The following is a 13,899-nucleotide window of genomic DNA, read 5'->3' on the forward strand; positions in this document are numbered from 1 at the left end:
CCACGACATCATCAATGTAGATCTCTACCAACTTGCTGATGAGATCATGAAAAATGTAATTCATGGCACGTTGATACGTTGCACCGGCATTTTTGAACCCAAAGGTCATAACCAAGTACTCAAACAACCCGACCGCGCCTGGTACTCTGAACGCGGTCTTGTGTACATCCTCTGGGGTCCTAAAAATCTGGTTGTAGCCGGCATTACCATCCATAAAACTCATCATCTTATGACCAGCCGCTGCATTGATCAATGTTTCCACAACAGGCATCGGATACTCAACTTTTGGCGTTGCTCTATTGAGGTCTCTGAAATCCACGCAGACTCGCCATCGGCCATCTTTCTTTTGGACAGGGACCACGCTGGAAATCCACTCCGCATACCGACATGGCCTGATGAATCCTGCATCCAGCATCTTTTGCACCTCTTTCTTAACCTCCTCTAGGACTTCGGCCTTCATCTGACGTGCTGGTTGCTAAAACGGCCGAAACCCCTTCTTAAGCGGGAGCCTATGCTCGACAATGTTTCTATCCAGACTGGGCATCTCAGTATAATCTCATGCAAAACAGTCCCGGTACTCCTTCAACAATGCTATCATTTACTCACGCAAGATCAGGTCTAACTTTTTGCTGACAAATGTCGGTCGCGGCTTATCCCCGGGACCGATATCGACTTCCTCCAAATCGTCAGCAGACGTAAACCCGTACCCTAACTTGCCGCCATCTAAAAGATCGACATCGACAGCAAACACAGGGAGATAATAAGAAAAAATTTCCGGCCAACCACACGGGCTGGCCGTTCCCACATTTCCGTTATTATTCAAAACTGAATGCTCAGCAAAGGCCATTGTTTGTACATAATGTAATAATTTTAACCCCAAGTATATATTACTCATTTTTTGGGCCGGTCGCTGGGACCGGCCTCTCTAACCTCGCTGGATTCCGTAGCTTGCCAGGATGTGTCTGCTCTGTGAAGCCAGTGGATAAGACCAGCCTCAGCCCGTTTTTTGTCGCTTCAATCCAATCACAATCTTCCAAAGCGATCCCTGAGATCGGCTCTTGCCCTTCCGCATCCCAAGCATTCATGTCTACAAGCGAAACCTCGCTGGAATCATCTGCACGGACCACCTCCACTTCATCGCCATCCCACTGGACCAAGCACTGGTGCATCGTGGAAGGAACACAACAATTTGCGTGGATCCAATCCATCCCAAGAAGCACTGTGTATGTACTCTTACTGTTGACGATGAAGAATGATGTTGGAATGGTCTTGCAGCCAACTGTTAACTCCACATTGAGGACACCCTGTGCCTCCGACGACTGACCGTTGAAATCATTGAGCATCACATTGGTCTTGATAAGATTAGCAGTGGAACGACCCAACCGGCGCAGCACTGAGTACGGCATCAGGTTGCGGCGCTAGTGTCGACCAACATCCTGTTCACAGGTTTGCCATCGATGAGGCCCTTGAGATACAATCCCATCAGGTGCTTGTTGCTTTTCTCCTCGGGCTTCTCGAAGATGATCGGCGGTGGGCCGAGATCCAGCTGCGCGATGGTCAATTCCTCCGGTTGGGGCGCCCGAAACTCAGATGGGAGCACGAACACCACGTTCACATCAGCCGATGGCTTCTCATCGGCTCTTGGCTGCTTGGGGCGCCACTCCCTCCTTGGATGATGCCTTTCCACCCTTCGCGGGCGCGTGACTTGCTCTGCGAGATCCGGACGCGCTTTCCTCAGCACGTCAAGGTACCTTGCTTCTGCCTCTTCGAGGTTCCGTAGGCGCTGCAGTCGGCGCTTCTGTGGGCTGCTGAGCCCGTCAGGACACCACCGTGGATGATGATACTTGTCTTCCTCTTCTAGCTCAAAATCGTCTCTGGACGGCCGCTCAACATGGTCATTGTGACGTGTTTTGGGCCCCAAGCGCTGGAACACCGACGTCTCATGTTCCCGAGGCCTGCACTCCAAGCAATCATCTATAGTAGGCAATCGGCTCATGCCGGAGTTCCAACAGTACCTGAAGAACGGGCAATGCCAGTGGTCGCGTATAGCCTGGCGCCTCCCCAGCGTCCTCCCTGAGCGGTGCTCATACTCCTCCTCTTCCGAATCATATCGGCGGCGCAACTTGTACTGATACTGGTACTTTTCCAGAAGCCGATTGGAAGCTGGGAGCCGATTGCGGATGTGACGCATTTGTTCTTCAGTAACATGTTACTGCTCCGGCTCGTGTTTTACCTGGGGCCATTTGCCAGAAGTGGCCTCTTTCCTTTGCTCGTCACGGCGGCGCATGGGTCCTGCCATGTTGATTTGGAATGCCAAGTTCTGGCCCTTAGGTCCGAAATCTGACAGCTCCACCACGTTAGCTTGTGAGAACGGTTGACTGTCCACTTTCATCATGTGTTGGGCCAGAATTAATCGGTCCTGCTCGATAGCCAATTGGATCTGCCGACGTAGCTCCTTGCAGTCATTTGTGGCATGGGTGAACGAGTGGTGCCACTTGCAGTACAGCCTCCCCTGCAGCTCTTGTGCCGTTGGTAGCTTGTGATTCTTTGGGAGCTTCAACTGCTTTTCCTTGAGCAGTAGATCGAATATCTGCTCTGCCTTGGCCACATCAAAGTCAAAACCCTTCACAAGCCCCTTCTGTTTGACCCACTTGCATGGGACGAGGTTTGCCCCTCGGGTCCACTCTGCTACAGCCACTTCCTGTTCCTCGCAAGAATCATCGGAATCACCTGCTTGGGCCATATTGACATGGAGCTTGAATTTCTCCTGGTACAGCTCCGGGTGGTAGTGTTCATACGCCGTAAGCTTCTGCACCATGTGTGCCAGAGAGGTGAATTCCAACTGAAAAGCCAGATCCTTGATCGGCTTAGCGAGTCCCAGAACTGCCAAATCAACCGCTTCCTTTTCTGTTATGCGCGATGTGTAGCATCGGTTCTTGACCTCTCGGAAGTGCTGCACGTACTCTGAGACACTTTCCCCTCGCTTCTGCCTGACTTGGGCGAGGTCAGCAATCCCGGCTTTAGCAGCCTCTGAATGATACTGGGTGTGGAACTGATCTTCCAGTTGCCTCCAAGTCTGGATCGAATCCGGGGGCAGTGATGTATACCATCCAAAGGCCGAACCTGTGAGAGACTGGGAGAAGAAACGGACCCTCAGAGGATCTGATACTGAGATCATCCCAAGCTGCGTTAGGTATTGGCTCACATGTTCAATGGAGCTGGCTCCTTCTGATCCGCTGAATTTGGTGAACTCCGGAAGCCGATACTTGGGTGGCAACGGGATCAAATCGTAGTCACTTGGATACGGCTTGGAATAGCCGATTGCCTTTCTCTTGGGAAGGATGCCAAACTAGTCCCTTAGTATTGCACTGACCTGCTCCACACTAAGAACTCCTGGGGCCGAGGGTTCAGCACTTGGCCCGGTAGCATACTTTGCCAGCCATGCCTATTTCTCCGTGTCTGCTCCTAAGGCTCCTGTACCCACCAGCTGCCCCGTGCGTGTTGGGTTGATATTGTCAGGTATGTACACGCACGTGTAGCCGTGCGGGATCTCTTTGGGCGGCTCGCTCAGGAACTGTCCCTCCCCGGGGTCACCGCCGATCTTGTAGACGACGTAGATCGGCGAACTCTGCTGCCGCGAGCGAGTACGATACTGGCGGCCTAGATTGCAATGCAGCTTCCCCCCTGTGACTCCCCAGGACTGGTCCCGATGGGGAGTACTAGTTCTTGATCACCTCCTGGACAACGCGATGTGCTACGCGCTCAAGCTCGTTCACCAGGCTCTCTGAGTGCCGATGAAGCGTATGAGCCACCATATAGTTCGTCTCCTGGCGTAGAGCCCTGGTGCGCTCCTCTGATGGCACAGACAGATCAACGTTGTCGAGAGAGCCCTCTGGTGAGAACCCCTTCCACCTGATGCCGTGGTTACGGGTCCTCTCGAAAGAGCCGATAAGATCGGCTTCAAACTGAGCTTTGACCTCATCATATTTTTGCTTGTGTTCTGGAGTCAGCTCTTCGTACGTGACAGGTTTGGTGACTGGCGGAACATGAGCTTGGTCTTGAGGTCCAGTCATCTCTACAACGGGCGTTATTGTTGATGAAGGTCCCACCGGGTGTGCCAGAATGTGTTGTCGGTCAAAACCCACCGGCGAGTAGCGACAGGCAACACGAAGAGCCGGGAGGTCCCAGGGGTGCTAGCAGGCACTGCTTCCTCGGGCAACGGCCCGCAATCCGGCACATGCCAAAAATTCCGGAGAATGTAAGGCGTGCCACCTGACCTATACCTGATCAGGAAGGTGCGAACGTGCTTTAAACGATTTGCCTGCATGCACAAACACGTGTAAACATTAGTCCGAGCCGTGGTCGGCTCCCCAGGACGACTCTTGCTTCGGCTTTCAAAGAACCGATCGAGTCCCGGTGTCAGATTGGATCTGCATCTATCCGGATATTGATGAATAAAACAAATAATTATGAAAAACTTGCTTCAATTAAATCTAGCTGATCTGATCCACAACAGTAAAAGCTTCAACGCTAGATCGGAACGTCCTACACGTAACTAGGCCTAGCGAACATAACAGATAACTAAACCATAACAAAAAATAGAGGTCTAAGAACTAGCAAGAGCCGATTCCCGGAACAATCCCTATTAAGGCTAAAATAAAGCATCTATTACATCACCGGAACATCCAATCCGTTTGCAGGGTCTAACCTAGCAGATATTGATCTAATCCTTATAAAATAAGAACAAACCATAACAGATTGGATCTACTGGATAGAAAAGAAGCAAGGTGTTAACTCTACGCAACTAACCCTCTGCAACAAGAATTAGCTTAAGATCAAGCATGAATGCATAGAGAGAACATGATATTCGTAGATGGTAAGCAATAAAAACATGATAGATCTACTAAAAATCGTGCTACGAACATCAAGATAACTAGCACTACTCGCCATCAAAAACGCTTCAGTACGAGTAATACCAAGGTAAAGGCAAGAACAATGCTGCCCTGATCGCAAGAAGCCGATCAGGGCAGCATGGCGCTTACTTGGACGAAACCCTAAAATTAGGGGCGGCGTTGCGCCAAGGTGTTGTTGCAAAACGTGATGACGTTCTCTCCTTTACGAATATCATAGGGTACATATTTATAGTCCGGAGACTTGGGAAACAATCTAAACTAATGTGTCTATATCGGACTCTATCTCTAACTCAATCTGAACTAAATCTAAGGATACATGGCCCACATGGCCCAAATGCTCACGCAGGAGCCGATTCGTAAACCTTCTTTAATTTCTTCATTAAGGCCAACTCACTCGCGGCACATAATTAACCCTGTTAATTTATGGCGATAACAACTTCCCGGTCAAAATAATATATTTACCCAAGTTTTCTCCAACAAGCCGATACATACTCCCACTCTGCCTGCATTCTTTATTATATCGGCTGTTTTTTCCCTAGAAATATTCATTTCTATAATCACCACTTGGCTCATCAATGTATATCTTGTTAAGCTCTTCTAAAACCAACGAATCAGGATAAATTTTTTTATTCCCAACTCTAACTAATTTTTGTGTAATGGCCAATTCTTCTGCAGAGGACCTTTCAAAATCTAACTTTTCTTCATGTCGTGCTTGTCTTCCTGGTTCTTCAGCCAACAATTGCACCGCAGAATCAATAGATTTCAACTCTTCAGACTTAACACATTTATTTTCGTTGTCCACTTTGGCCATGCGGGATGGAAACAAATCTTCGTTGACCCTCATCAGCTTTGCAAACTCCTCCCATTGAGTTTTTTCTTGCCTAACAGCCGATTGAACCTGATGACGAATTATTGGCTGAACGACTGTCTGCCAGATCATGGGTGGCTGAACTACCTCGTGCAACTGACATTCCAGGGGCCGAAGAACTAATGCTTGCGGCCAACAACTACATAACTGCTGTTGTTGATGAGTCATCAGCTGCAGCTGCTGGACCGTCGACCATGGTTGCTGATAAGTTATCGGCTGTGGAGCCGATGTATAATATTGATAGCCGCCTGTCTGAGCCGATGTTTGATGCTGATAAACCATCGGCCATGGTTGCTGACAAGTCATCGGCTGTGGAGCCAATGCATAACATTGATAACCGCCTATCTGAGCCGATGTTTGATGCTGATAAACCGTCGGCTGTGAGGTGTGATAATCAAACTGATGAAAAATTTTATCAGCATCCACACGTTTCACTGTATTATTTGATGTGCTCGCTAGGCTGTTAGTCCAGCTGCTCATTGCCTGTTCCATAGCTTGCTCAAACATCTCCGTCGGAAAATTCATGATGATATCGTCGGGTCCAACCGGGCGTGCCAAAAGATGTGTTGACGCAAAAATCAACACACTGGAATCCGAGGGGAAGTGTTCACCAAGCACGGAAAGTAGACCAAGCATGCCAGTCAATCTGACCTGTTGATTGACAAGGAGACAGAGTAAACGTTAAATTCGAGGGTGTATCGGCTGGAGTTCCGATTGTCCCTCAGATAGGCATATCGGCAAGCTTTGCCGATACAATACACGACAAAAGAATATTTAAGTACAAGTGTGTAATAAACGAGTGTGTCGATAGGATCAGCCGATGCACTAGATGACAAAACCGGCTTTGAGTAGCCGATTATGCGTGTGTAATAAAATCTAAGCTACGAATGTGTAACTCAGATAATGTAAACTAAAAATATATCTAAACCAGTTTCTGAGATAACAAAAGTGTTACTGTAAAATCTAAAGCCGATCTAGTATGTTTTTAGGTGTGATAATGGCCAAAAAGCGTAGGAAAACCTACAAATCTAGCCGATATCGATAATTGGTGAATAAATCTAGACGAGACGACAGTGATACGCCCGGAAGTCAAAGCGTAGATAAACTCGATAACTTTTGAATAAATCTGAACGAAGCCACAGCGATGCGCTTGGAAGCTAAAGCTCAGATTTATTCGGTAAACGAAAACTTACCAGCAGATCAAGTCGCTCGAATGTGATGCGTCCTTGATCAACTCGAAAGAACTCGCCGAAAAGAAAAGAAAAGTGGCGAAGTCGCCGAAAAGTAAATTGTAGGTAAAAAGTAGAATTTGTTTGTTGATCGTGTGATAAAAATTACAATAGCCATCACCCCTTTATATTTATAAGGACGGCTTTGATCTCACGCAGGAAACTTACCTAAACCAACCAAGATTTGACTACTTAATTAATATCTAAATAAAAAAAATATTAAAATACATCGACTCCAATTTTCTTTTCGTGGAATCCTTACTAGTTAAGCTTCCTCCGGCCAAAGAAAGATTAATCCGCACGCATGATTAAGCTTGGATTCCACGCTGGACTTTGCCTTCCTTAATTTAATTCTCTCTGCTCCCGAGATGGCTCGGCCTCTCCACATGCAATTTCTTTATTCCGAACCTCTTCTTGTCCCGTATGTCATTCCACGCATGTATGCTCCTTAATTGTCAAAACCAGCCACAATTCTTTCTTTAATTGCTATGCATGCATTTTAGAGACGTCGCTTTGCAACACGCATGCATGTTCGCCGATGCTCGCAAACCATCTGGAAAGGTGCCAACGGCCACACGTCCACATGCACGCTTGATCCTTCCTGTTGCCCATGGTCCTTGCAAGCAAGCCCCCGTTAGTCTTTGCTTGAACTTCATATACTTGCATGTAAGCTCTTGCTAGCTTCTTGGACAACAACCTTTGATCATCAGCTTTCACATTGACATAAACAGCCGATTGTTTTCATAATTCCATTACATCGGATTTACCAAAATCCGGTGTCAATAGATTCAGCCCAGAATCATAAAAACTCAACCCTAATCGAGAATGCCTTGCCTATTAAGGCACCCACGGATACTAAAAAATGATCGGGTGCTCTAGCCTAAGAGGGGGAGGGGGTAAATTAGGCACTAATAAAAACTTAGACCTATGGCTCCAACTAGTTTGCACAAAACTTAAACTAAAACATGCTATCTAGATGTGCAACTAGGTAGTTTTAGTGCGAAACCCCTATCCCAAAAGAGTTTAGCAACCTATAGCCTTTCCTATCAAGAAACTATTCTATGAAAGTAAAGGCACACAAATTGCTAGTATGAAAATACGGAAGCTTAATGAGCGGGATAGGAGATAGCAAACTCTTGACGCGGGTGTTTATCCCGTGGTTCGGTTAGCTATAAAGGCACACCTACATCCACGTTGTTGTAGCACTCACTAAGAGTATTGCTACTCGACCACCAAGTCTCTTCCGTGAACACAATCACGGTCACCTTGGCCCCGGGATCCACTAAGGAGCTTCTCCACAAAGGATGGGGGTCTCCACGTCCCCCGCACAAAGATGTCGTCGCCGCTCCACACCAAGTCGGAGGGTCGATGACGTTGCCGGCGAGCTTCACTCTCCAAGGTGACGGCGCACCAAGCTCTTATTTTGGTTCGCTAATGAACCACAGCACAAAGGCTTGAAGCCTTGCAATCTCACTCACTAAGAGCTAATCCTTTACACAACACTCTCAAAGTGTGCTAAGGGCTAAGGATATGATCTTGATGCTTTTGTATGGCTTGAAGATGTTCTTGGGTGTGTGTGGGATGTCCAGCAAACTTCAAATGGCCGGGGGATGCCATATATTTAGGCCACCAAGTCTTGTAGCCGTTGCTCCAACGGTCAGCAGAAAACTGCGTATCATCGGATGAACCGATGCCTCTGCCTGGGGTAGCGTCGGTTCATCCGGTCACTCTCAGACCCGAAGTAGCCGTTGAACTCCAGACAGCTGACACAGTGACCACCGGTTCAACCGATGCTTAGCCGTCGGTTAATCCGGTCACTCCCAGCACTCAACTCTTCTGCTGACGTCATTACACCGATGGTATGCACCGATGCCTCACCGGTTCAACCGGTGCTGAAGACTTGACTCTTGCTCGGCTTGCATCGTCTCTGGAACACAGTACGTCCAATGCACCGATGCCCCTTTTTGAACCATCGGTTCATCCGGTGCCTATAAGCTGACTTGGCTTCGATTCCCTTCTGCACCAAAATATCATGGCGTCGGTTCTTCTGACTACCATCGGATGCACCGATGCTCATGCGTCGGTTCTTCGGGCCTTGCTACGCCTATCTTCTCTTTCTCTTTGTCATCACTTGAACCTAAAAGCCTGAGAATGGTCATCTTAACAATTATATTAGTCCAAGTGTTGTGTTGTCATTCGATCACCAAAACCACTCGAAATGGCATAAATAGTGCCATGTTCGTTTCAGATACAATTCATCGTATCTACTATTATGACTGAGTAGGCCCGATGCTGCCTACACTCACCTCCATCTTTTTGTGGGATGTCCATGGCCTCCGTCACCTCCAGGGCGGCATCTCTGACTTCTTTCAGCTCCACGAGCTCCTGCTGCATCGAGTCTCGAGATTATGATAAAGTCTTGAGCTATTGCAGCATGGATGCTGCCTCTCGGTCAGAGTCCTCTTTGATCTTCTTAAGCTTCTCTATCTCATCTGTGTTTCGGTACATAAGAATCTTTAAATCCAGTACCAAGCTTTCCTGAATCTCTAAAGATTTGGCACAAGTTGTGTACTCGATTAAAAAGAAAATCTTATAAATACCAAGCGGATCTACTAGTCGAGTGCATATCAAATGTTAAAGACTATCCTTTCTTAGATTGGGAAAGCCTCCTCAGCTTTCCCTCAAGAGCAGTCTTCTCAGACGAGAGCATCTTAACCCTCTCTTTCAGGGCATTCAGCTCTGCCTCATCTTGGGACTAGCCACCCTTCCGTCCCAATGCTTCCTGCAAAAACAAAAAGATCAGTATACCACTCGATATACTACAAAATGTACTCGAGGTATTCAACTACTTACTTCCAGCAGCTTGAAAGCATGCCCCACCTTCTCTCGCGGCAAGTCACTTCCCGATGTGACTTGGGAAGTACTCGCCACAACAACAGCCTTCTTGGGCATTTCGTCAATCCTCCCTACAGTATTCCCTGTGTTTTGGGAATCTACAGGAAAAACACGCTACTTAATCACACTAAGGGCAAATAAAAGGATACCTTTCTACAAAGCACTACAAGCTTAACTGCAGGGGTCTCCGCAGGCTGTTTATCATTGCCTCCCTTAGGAAGCTTTTCACCTTCTCCTTCTCCTAGAAGCCTTCCGCTTCCGACATCCTCCGGGATCTCCTCATTGGCCCTTTCAGGATCAAGCAATGGAGAATCCAGAAGCATAGCGTTGACCATCGCCTCCGCATCATGAGCACTCATCTCAGGAGTACTCGGGGGCTTCTCCAGCCCCGGTTGAGAAGCCGAGTGGCTCTCAGCCCCCACGTCCTCTCCCAGGACCGCATCTCTGCAAAGATAAAGTAGTTACAAACTACTAGATTCAAAACAGATCCTACACATACAAGTTCTAAAGAACTTACGCAGGAGCTCTTATTAGGGTAAGCCCCTTGGTGCCAAATTTGCGGGCAGGCTTTGCGATCATGGCCAGCTTACCCGCATCGACGGTCTTATCCACATTGGAACTACTCGCTGTAGGAGTAGCTCCGATCCTACTTGATGGGTCCACTGTGGTGGAGGGGACAGTTTGTCTCACCGCAGTATCATCCCTAGATGATGAGGTCCGTGACATCTTAGCTGCCGGACTTAGAAAAGCAAAAACACAAATCAAAACTTGCAAATCGACAACTAGAAAGTACTCGATTGCAAAATCACTAGCTACTTACCTATCGCTAGTAGTGTGGGAGGAGCTGCTACGCTTCCTCGCCACTGACCGAGTACTCCTTAGGCACTCGGTCTGGGCATCAGCACTTGGAGTGGGGCTGTGCTCCCCATCACTCCTTTCCCCAGATACTGCCTCATCTGCGCAACCAAGTCTGGACATCAGTCCTGTTTATATGAAACCTCATATGAGCATACTAAGATTTGATTAACAGATCGAGGAAATTGGAAGAACAAAAGGGCGAATAAATGCCTGGTAGCGAAGGACTACTCTTAAAGCAATCCACGTCCTCCTACAGAAAGCAAATCCTATCAGATTTATACTATGGTAAAGTACTCGATTTCTACATATCGACTACTCTTATCAAGTACATGCTTCGGCGGATTCGTCGCAGAAAATGTACCAGGAACAATTGGGATTTTCTTTACATTCTTCAGAAGTCGTTGTACTCGACTAAAAACTACATCATCCGAGATCTCTTCCTTCGAGTATCTTGACGGATCAGTTGTTCCCTGATACTGGAATCCAAGCAATTCCCGAGCCTGCAATGGCTGGATTCTTCTCTTCATCCAGTCAAATACGACCGCATCTCCAGTTAACAAGTTTTGTTTCAAGATGGCAATCCGCTCGAGTAGTTCAGAGATCTGACTCTCGTCGACTGGTTTTTTATTCTACTCGGGCCATTGGATTGGAGGGCCGGGAGTAATGGATGGAAAACTTCTCGAGTGGTTCTCGACATAGAATCACTTGGGTTTCCTTTCGATTACTTTATTACTAAGGTTATAAGGGATATACACTCTATCCTTTCTTTGCCTAAGTTGGAGACCCGCGCCACCTACTAAATCTAAGATGAATCTGTCGGGCTGCGGTTTCAAATGAAAAAGAAAGCGAAAGAGTTCGAAATGGGGCTCGATGCCTAGAAAAGCTTCACATAAATGCACAAAGATGGAAATATGAACAAAGGAATTGGGGGTCAGATGGTGCAACTGGATCCTGTAGTAGCGCAGGAGCCCAGAAAAGGATGAAGAGCACGGAAACCCTAATCCCTGTTCTAAGTATGAGGTAAAAGCAATGATTTCCCCCGTATTCTCATACGAATGATCTTTCCCCAAGGCAGGACACCATTGGATAATAGATCTGGGAACTAAAAGACCCTGCGACACCAGAGAATCTAAGTCAGATTGAGAACACTTACTTGTGTTCCAACCCTCATCACGGGTTGGCTCTGTAGCCACACCCTTCCCCTTGGTCGCTTTCTTGGGGGCCATCCGGAAATCTACGGATCGCTTTATGCGCATACACTGGCGGAAACCCTAGGGCAGAAGCGGGGAACAAAAGGAAACAAGAACTTGAGAGCGAAGACAGATCTAAAACAATAAAATCAAGTGGTGGCCGGTGGGGTAAAATCTAAGTTATCGTTTTATTTTATAATGGCTGTGGCAACATGGTAAAAATACCCAACAAGATAACAGTCCGTTGCAAATTGCGGATAAAATGGGATTTTCTGAGACATTCTTTTTTCCAAAAGATTACATTCTGGAAAAAAACACTCACATCCCTAGTCAACTACTCGATTTTCCTTTCCTCGACTGGGATTACATTATAGGATAAAGGAAAAGTACTCGACACAGCACAACTACTCGACATTACAACTTGAGTACTTTTTCCTAACTAAACTTTACAATGACCCGGACCTGCATGCCCATCGCCTGGATCTCTTGGAGCTTCTAGTCGACGCCTACTGCAGACTAGATCGGCCGAGGCCATGACAAAGTATAAACTTGTTATTCCCACTAAGGGAATAATGATACTCGTACTCTGGGAGGAAAGTTTCAAGAGTTTGGAGGCAGATTACAGTAATCACCTCGCAAGTCCTCTTGTAGCATCTTGTGGAGAAATTTCTCCTTCTCCCAGAATACGTTGTGACAAGATTAAGTCCCCTACCAGAGATGCAGTTCTTGGGCACCTAGAAACAGGCCACCCCAAGAATAGGACACAATGTGGTGTCACTCATCCTCTGAAACCCTGCCTCATTGGAATATGCAAGGACATGATGTCCAGCATGGATCCGATGAGAACATTGGGGATGCAGGAGGAGGCAGCAGAGACTTCTCTTGTCACTCGCAAGTTCTCTTCTAGCATCTTTTGCTAGGAAGAACTACACAAATCTCAGGAGGGCGAGAGCAAGAACACCAAGGAAAATCCATGGCTGCTACACTTTGGTGCTTTTGCTAAGGGCCTTCCCCCTGCCTTTTATAGCCACAAGGGGGCTTACTGAGGAGAACACATGAATCCATAGTGCACGTTTCACGGACGCATTCATGGCAGCATTCACGGACGCAGTCAAAGATGCAATAATGTAGATTCTACAAATAGTAACGTCCCACGTGAGCACTGAATAAAGAGCCGTACATCCCGGGTTTTATTCCTGAAGTTATTTCGGGTGCAATCAGTGTGGCGGATCCAATTGTATCATTTTTCTGGGATTTTACCCGAAAAAGAGGTCTTTTTGGATTCTGGATCTGATGAATCCTGCAAATAATTAGAAGGATAAAATCTGATGCCACGTCTTAAATCCTTAATTCCAAATCTACGCTCGGGGGGCTACTCGCAGCAATAGGGATTTTGATTTAAGGCTCAGGGGCTGCGGGATATAGGCATCAAAGATTTATTTTTCAATTTTTTTGGAAAATAAGGAAGTAAAAAGACTGAAGTGACCCTCAACCTGATTCTGCGATTCAACCTAAGGCTCGGGGGCTACTCCATATGGAGCGCGAGTACTTCGCGCACCATATATGATCAAGATTTCGAGGCTTGAGCACCTCACAGTCTCGAAGCAAACTGAAGTACTTGAAGGACTACTCGACGTATCTGAAGGAAGGACCAGAAGCAACCAGGAGGATGTTCTGACTACTTGAAGTACTCGAAGACGCCCAGCCAAGTACTCGACGCCTGCAGGACTCGGCTATGAAGAGCTCGGGGGCTTGTCAGACCCGGGGCAGTGGGACTGCTTATAGGCATAGAATATTCTAGAGTAAGGGATAGCTTATGGACGTACCTTAGCTTTTTTGTAACTACCCGAATAGGCGTAGAACTAGCTGCAGTACAAAGGAAAATACCCGATTGTGTTGTAGTTGGACTCCAACTGTATTCGGCTAGAACTTTCCATGTAACCCTG

The sequence above is a fragment of the Panicum virgatum genome, chromosome 2N (genome assembly GCF_016808335.1).
Source record: "Panicum virgatum strain AP13 chromosome 2N, P.virgatum_v5, whole genome shotgun sequence".
NCBI classification, from domain to species: domain Eukaryota; kingdom Viridiplantae; phylum Streptophyta; class Magnoliopsida; order Poales; family Poaceae; genus Panicum; species Panicum virgatum.